Raw genomic sequence first — 8,385 nt, 5'->3', positions numbered from 1 at the left:
CATATTTAAATAAATAAATTTAAATAAATTTTTTAATTTAAAATATAAATTTTATTTAAAATTTATTAAAAAAATTTTTTATTTAAATAAATAAAACAGATGCTTAATTCAGATGACAAAGCTCATATGGAACAAAACAGGGCCGGAACCCAAGTATTTTGGACTGCCAAAGCCCATTTTTTTTTTTTTATGTTTTATTTATTTTTGATACAGAGAGAGACAGAGCATGAGAGGGGGAGGGGCAGAGAGAGAGGGAGACACAGAATTGGACGCAGGCTCCAGGCTCTGAGCTAGCGGTCAGCACAGAGCCTGACGCGGGGCTTGAACCCACCAACGTGAGATCTGACCTGAGCCGAAGCCGGAGGCTTAACTGACTGAGCCACCCAGGCGCCCCTAAAGCCCATTTTTCTAACCAAGTATGCAATCGTGTTAATTTCCACATTTCTCTCTAGAGCATAGGTAAGGAAACTTAGCCCATTCACCAAATCCAGCCTGTCGCCGGTTTTTATAAAGTTTTATTGGAATATAACCACACCCATTCTTTGACTATGACTTATGTCTGCTTTTGAGCTACAATGTTAGAGGTAAATAGTTGAAACAGAGGCAATCTGGCCCACAAACCCCAAAATATTTCCTCTTTGATCATTTGTGGAAAATTTTGCTGATCCCTGCTCTAGAAAATAACCTTATTACCAAGTTTTGAGGTCATGGTATACTCAGGTACTTTTAAAGCTTTTATTACTGAGTCAAATCAAAGACATTCTATTCTTTTTATTGTTCCCTCAAATTTTCGTTATCCTGCAGATAGCAATCTTTGGTCATGGTTTAAAAAAAGTCTTTAAACAATCTCCTTTGTGAAGTCTTTCCCATACTCAATCATACTTGCTCCCTTTTCTGTGTTCCTACCTCAATTATTATAATTATAGTACTGATTGCCGCTTGATTCCCATAATAGCTACTAGTTGTGATTCCCCTAGGATCTAGCAAGTGCTGGGCCTGAGTAGATACTTACTTAATAAGCATTTACTAAATACTTTCTAAGTGTCAGTGTTCTAGACACTGCAGCTATGAAAGCAAATACGGCAACTTTTAATTAATATCTATTCTACATAATTAGGTACAAATATAGAAAAGAAACTGAGTGTGAAGTCTGAGCCTACAATCCCCGCCAACAGCTGCAGCAGATTCACCAGAAGGGCTGGGGTACATCCAGATTTACTGAATCAGAATCTAGGGAGGTGAGGCCTACTAATTTGTTCATAATCAGCACTTCAGATGATGCTTAAGCAGTAAAATTTGAGAATCACAGCATCCGCAGACAGGAAAGGCTGTTTCTAAATGCGCAAATAGTATGAGAAGATATGATCTCTCTTAATACAACCAATTTCTGTCAAAATATAACCTTCTGTTGTTTACTTCTTCCTTCCAAAACATTTCTAGACATACTTAACTGGAAACTTGGACATTGCTCCCATCTCATACTAAACTTCTCTTTTATACCATTGCAACCCTGTACCTGGAAGAGTTCCTGGCACAAAGTAGGTGTCAATAATTTGTGTTCAACTGTTGAATATCCAAAGTAAAACCCTTCATGATATCCTAGTATGTAGAAATAGGAGTTTTTCTAACTTTTTTCTAACTTTAGAGTGGAATGGTATGAGGATCATTTGAGTACAAGGATGATCACATATCCAGGCAAAAGTCTGGTCAACCTACACCTCGTTTTTCTCCAAGAATGCTTCCTTCTAGCTCTCAAGGCCACTACCCTTGTAGGGAATATCAACCTCCCTCTCAAGTTTAAGCTAAACCAAGCAGAGCCAAGTGGCCTAGTAGAAAAGGTCAGGCATTATGGATTCTTCTTCATTGTAGATAATCTCTTTCTAGAGGCTTTAATCTGCAGAAAGGCCTGGAGTACATTTTAAAAAGGATTACCTACCTAGAGAATGATAGGTACTCAAGTATCTACAATGAGAGGTTTATAACAATGAACTCTTTGCTATGCCTGACATAGATCTATCCCTCCCACTAGAACTCTGAATTATTTTGCTGGAGGCTACAACATTCTGAGGAGTTTGTTGGGAGCGGATGGGAGGTGGGGATAACTCACCCATACAAGCTTAGCAGAGCTGAGCCGCTGCAGCTTGTTGGGCTAGCCTTTGATGCAGACTGGTTGGACAGGTTCTGGATCAACAGGAGAACCGGTCTGACTGGACTGTTATGCCAACATATTCTGGTTTGATTCCATGTTCCACAGACGGTAGAAACCTGCCCAGCCAGTTAAATGAAAGGCATATTAGGTTATCCATTGCACACTGTATATAGCTTAGATGCAGCAGGACTCTTCCACATCGCAGTGGTGTCTAGCAAACTCTAGCATGGTCCAGAGTGGTGGCTTCTTCTCATCTACTGTTTAAGTTCATAACTTCAAAAGTCAGAAGTGAAATACCTTGTGCTTTTGACCCACAGCAGAGGCTTTCTAAATAAATTGAAGGGTAAGTATTTTTCCTATTTCTCAATTTTCTGTGCACCTTAATTTAAGGTTAAGAAATGATATTCAAACAGGTATCTATTTTTTAATATGGTAATACTAGATTATACCTTTCATGTAAGGTTGGTTACATATTATTTTATAGTACTTATATATATTAATTGATTTGTTCAGATAAAGGTTATTTAGGACATAATATACTATAATTTTGCTATACTTTTTTGTAAGTTGGGCATGGCTATAGTCATGAAGAAAGCTGAGTTGAATAATTTTGCTAAATCTATTTCACCTATTAATGATTCATCTTAAGCCATCTACTTCTTTGATAATATACTATTATGTTTTATAGGCTGTTGCTATATAGTAATAATTTTATATGGTAAATCTAATTGTGGATACAATAATAATTGCCTTTTTAAGGCATAAAAACGGTGTTGGCCTGCTTGGTGATCCTAAGTACATTAGAGGAACAATTCACAGTAGGAACTGAGGAGTGTGAAAAACAAAGATTGTGGAATCTGGTAACTGATTAACTATTGGAGCTCAAAAGCACTTGCTGAGTTGAATAGAAAGGAATGAAGACAGGTTTTGTCATGCCTATTAGGTCTGAAAAACTTAAAGAATATTTGGATCTTCCTTTAATTTATATTTTAAAATAATTCTTTAACCCCTCTCTTTCATTGATGTAATTAAGTTGTTTGTGTCATCTAAAACAAAGTTACCAATCCCTTTATATTTATTTTGGCATACCAAACTACCCCCTTAGTTATTAATATTGGATTGAATTGAATGCACATATCTTCTGGGCATTCAGTTAATATAGCAGCTGATACATGAATTTATCTGGGAATTAAAACTGAATACTTTCCTGTCAAGAGCTATCTGTAGGTCATTTTAATATGATTTTGTCATAAACTGATGCATCTTTTTTTTTTCATTGTCCCTAGAGTCCTCACTGTGTGATTATATCAAACTCAAGGTCTCTAAGAGTTTCTTTAGGATATCAATAAAGAATTTTAAGGTGAGAAATAATGTTCAGATGAGATACTATTTTTTTGCAGGGAAGGTCTTGGATGCTTTTCAGTCCTACTTCAAGGCAATTCTGCACAATACTTCTGCAAATTCAACTAAACTTCTAAAAAGTTATGCAATGTTGAATCTGAATAAGAAATATGCTGATTCAGCAAACCCAAATTAATTTTATTCAGGATAAACTATATTCTGACAATTTGGGGGGGAATGATATGGATCAAAACTGAATGTTTCTCTTTTCAATCAGTTTTCAGGCAAGATATACATACAATATTCTCAATAGAGAATACTTCTGGGGTTTCTGGTAAGTATATTCTATATAGTAATTTAAAATTCTTAAACTATATATACTGTGTTTAAAATACAGGGCATATTGCTTTTTTTTTGTTTTTTGTTTTTTAAGTTTATTTATTTAAGTAAGCTCTGTGCCCAATTTGGGGCTGGAACTCATGACCCCTAAGATAAAGAGTCACATGCTCTTCCGACTGAGTCAGGTGCCCCCAGGGCTGTTTAAAGATAAACTTAAGTGGGGATTCCAATTTATTTAGTGAGCATTTTTTATGTTTATGGTTTTGAAGAAAGCTATTCAGAAACTAGGTGTATATTTCATACAAAATCTATGGGTAAAATGTCAAGCCCAACTACACTTTGGGAAAGGATTCTATAGCTTTCATATAAGATTTAAACAGTTTCAAATATATGAAAGTCCTATGACCTTTATGTATTTCCTGTAAATTGATCCCTTTAAAATACTGATACAGTGTGATGTTTTGGTTAAAATTAAGGACATATGGATTTATAAACATTTTTGAGCACTTGCATACAAAGCACTGTCTTAAGAACTCACCCCTTAAAAGAGCAGATTCCATCACCTCTGAAATGGGATTTGAATTCTGCAATTCTGATCTTTAGAACTTTATTGAAAATTTCCCATCATATCAAATCAAATTTTAGATGTACTAACTTCTTAGGTAAATCCTAAATCCTAAATTATATCTATATGAGAGTTCTTAAAACAACACAAAATATATATATATACATGCATATGTACTAAGAAACAAACATTTTTATTGTTTATAAGAAGAATCAGCAAAGACCTATTCGCATAACTATACAACACAATTTTTACCTTTTTACAATTCTTTTAGAAAACAGATTAGATTTCATCACAACCAATTTTCAATAATAACTACTGAATGGTAAATACCATCTACATAGCATTTGAGAAAGTGGTTAAATTCTCTTCTAGTCACTATCCAAGCAGTTGTTTGACAAAATTTAAAACAAATATATGTTGCTCAGGAATAAGTATATGACTTTTTAACTGTAATATCAGACTAACCCCTGGAACCTGGCCACAGGCCGTTCTGCAAGAACGGTTGTTTAGTCCATTCCAGCACAATATCAGTCTCTTTTCCCACAGCTTGACTTGTTAAGATGTGAGTGTTTACATCTTCGCGTTGAGTGACATGCTGTTCTAGTTCCACCAGTAAGTGGAAATTAAACACATCTAGCATAAATTAAATTCTCAGCAGTTCATTGATACCATAACAAACCATATGTTTGTACTAATGTTGAAGCCAATTAAGCAATATCAAGTCAAATTTCTACAGACGAGTCTGAAATTAAAATTAGGTTCTTTTTAATCTGACTGCCCAGTCTGTGGTTTATTAGCTCAGTTTATTAGAACATGTGATTAATGATATCATAATACTAATTCAGTCCCTGTGGAGTAAATTGGTTTTCATTTATGTCTTGGTGACAGATTATCCTAGCAGTATTATTACTGTACTAATGTATCAATGCTTCTCCAGGTGTGATCTGTGGACCATCTGACTCACCTGGAGGATGCCTATTAAAAATGCAGATTGCTAAACCCCATTCTAGACATATCACATTAGAATCTCTAGTGAGTAGATCCTATGAATCGACATATTTACTGATTTTCCAGATTATTCTAATGTCCAATAAAGTTTGAAAAGTGGCAAGCGGGGCGCCTGCGTGGCTCAGTCGGTTAGGTGTCCAACTTCAGCACATGAGGGTCATGATCTCACAGTTTGTGAGTTCAAGCCCCATGTCGGGCTCTGTGCTGACAGCTAGCTCAGAGCTTGGAGCCTGTCTTCGGATTCTGTCTCTCCCTCTCTCTAACCCTCCCCTGCTCACGCTGTCTCTCTCTCTCAAAAATAAATAAAACATTTTAAAAAAGTGACAAGGAAGTATTCTCTTGCCTATAAAGACTTAGCAAGAGTGTACAAATTCCTTTAAATCAAATTGTTATTACTATCAGAAAAATAGCCTTGAATGCATACGTTCCACCAGTCTTGGGTCAAGATTAACATCCTTACAAATTACTATATGCAATTAATCTGACTGTCCTATCAATACATGCAAACTTTCAAAAGTTAATTTTTTTTCTTTTTTAAGTAATCTCTATACCCAACATGGGGCTTGAACTCACAACCCTGAGATCAAGAGTATCGTTTTACTGACCCAGCCAGCTAGGCACCCCTGAAATGGAAATTGTATGTTTAATCTTTATCTCTTAGTTTGGTTCTCCATGGAAAACAGAGCCTGAGTCCTCCAGATAATGTGCAAATTGTCTATGTGAGAAGTTATCCCAGGGAATAAGAGCCGGGGATTAGAAGAAAATGGGGAGAGAGGGGAAAGCCAAAACAAGAGTGCATCCTGGAGTGCTTCCTTCAGTAAAGGCAAAATGGGGCTCAATCCCAGGGCCCTTGTTAGGAGCCATGAAGTCCTAGGATTGCCTGCCAGAAGACTGGAGAGAAGCATTTATCCACCAGTTCTGACTTAGGTCAGTTATGGGTTGCCTCATATGTTGTTAATTTCTTCACACTTTCAGGCTATGCTTCTATGCTTTGTATTTCTATGCTTCTATTTCCAAATGCTTCAGAGAAGCCTTCCAGGCAGAAAGTCAGGTAAGGGCTGTCAGGTTTCACCTTTATGAATCTGATTGCCACTGGAATGCCACTGGACCGGCTAAAGCAAGCAGGGCCCAAGACAAGTCCAGCACATCACTGGACATCATATTATAGGACAAATATGACCAAACTTCTTTTCCTTAATTTACCAATACAATTTTAACTAATACACTATGCAAGTAAAATAGATTTTCTGAAAAATGAGTACAGCAATTTCAAATGGCAAGTGAGGAACTTTAGCCTATGTATTAGTCTGATGTATTTGATCCCTTCCCACAAAACCTGAGATGCATTGAAACTTGATCTTTTGTGAGAAAGGTATTTTCTAATAAACTACATTTCATTTCCTGAATTAGGCCGCCAATTTTTAAAGGGCCAAACAGCACCAAATGAACAATTAATATGTATTATGTAAATACTCTGATGTTCAGTATTGATCCAAAGGCTTTATCATTTAGTTTACATTGGTACAATTATAGTAAAAACAGACTGACTACATTGGACCTTCAAGAAACACTTCTTATTATAGTGAAACACAGAATTTTGAATAGTACAAGCTTGTGTTGGACTATGTCCAAGAGAGTCTGGTTACAAGAACTAATTCATTATAACCTTTATGTGAATTTCAGAGCATGGCTCTGAAGAATACATTAGAGGAAAGCCCTAGTCAAGTAGATTAAAAACAGGAAACTGAAATAGCCAGTTATGCATTTTACTTAAGTAAATATCATAATTGTTGCATAATTATAAAAACTTAGTTTGGTGAAAATGAGGAAGAAATAGGTTTAAATTAAAATAAATCTGATTAAAAGCATATCATATTTTCATTTAACTTCAATTATGTTAAAATCAAGTATCTGAGTTTTTTAAAGTAACTCTCTCTCTCTTAGACAGTGGTTGAAAATTGATACAGGTGAAATACAGAAATTAGACCGAAGGGCATAGAAATAAAAGTGAGGACACACACTACTGAACAAAGGCCATTAAGAATACTATTGTCAGAAGGAGTTATCAAATATACTCAGGTCTTCACTAAATTAGCTCAAAGCACAATCAACTTGATACCAACTCTCCCTTTCTTGCACCTGAAGCTCAGTAGATTATAAACTTCTGTTAAGTAAATAATTTCTTAAAACCACAAATTTCTGAAATATATGAATAAATTAGTTTCTCCTTTCTATACAGTTTTTTAGTCCGGCTAGATGAATATAATGGAATATAATGGAAATGACAACAGTATAATAATTCTACCTGACTTATTGAAACTTAATTATGTGAATCAAATAAGATATGTAAAAGCACTCAAGTTGTAATGTAACCTTCTATAATTATAAATCTGTCACAATATGCATAGCAATTCAACAGTTTTACTACAATTACACAATTTTAGCAATTGAAGAGATCTCTCTAATTAGCTGTAGTTCTTAAATCTACTAACAGTTTCTTACACTGTTTGGATACATTTATAATCATTTAATGCTGTCAACAATCTTGTATGTAAAGTATCCAAGGTATATATTATCTTCTTTTCACTGATAACAACTGAACCACAGAGAAGTTAAATTACTTGCTCAGTAGGATTATTATTAAAAATTAGAATTCATTCAACAAATTAGGTGGAGCTGCTGCTCATTTCTCACTGTCGACCTAGATAAATACGTTACTATATACTTACAGTTTCAAGAATTCACAATGATTTCCCATCGCAGAACCTTTGCACATGCCTTCTGCTTAGAAAGGCTTCTACCACTCTGATCCCAATAGGCAAGCTGCTTCAAACTTCTAGAAGTCTTCCTTAAGAAATTACAGATATATTATTTCATTCTTATAATAATCCTTTTGGACACAGTAAGCATGAGTATTCTCATTTTTTGGTTGGGGAAATAAGACTTGTCTAGGCAACATGCAGAAAATCAGAGATAGGGC

The 8,385-nt window shown here is 35.2% G+C and overlaps 1 long non-coding RNA gene across 1 annotated transcript in view; it reads right to left on the bottom strand.

The window, feature by feature from the left end:
• The window catches only part of LOC115278253, a 68,314-nt gene extending 60,077 nt beyond the window's left edge, over positions 1 to 8,237 (bottom strand). The window contains exon 1 of the long non-coding RNA XR_003902780.1: positions 8,135 to 8,237. This is a non-coding gene — a long non-coding RNA (uncharacterized LOC115278253). The remainder of the gene's footprint in view (positions 1 to 8,134) is intronic.
• Between the last annotated feature and the right edge of the window lie 148 nt (positions 8,238 to 8,385).

Source organism: Suricata suricatta, chromosome 14, assembly GCF_006229205.1.
Source record: "Suricata suricatta isolate VVHF042 chromosome 14, meerkat_22Aug2017_6uvM2_HiC, whole genome shotgun sequence".
Classification (NCBI taxonomy): domain Eukaryota; kingdom Metazoa; phylum Chordata; class Mammalia; order Carnivora; family Herpestidae; genus Suricata; species Suricata suricatta.
Note: the sequence above shows the minus strand (reverse complement) of the source record. Positions and strands in the feature narration are given on the sequence as shown.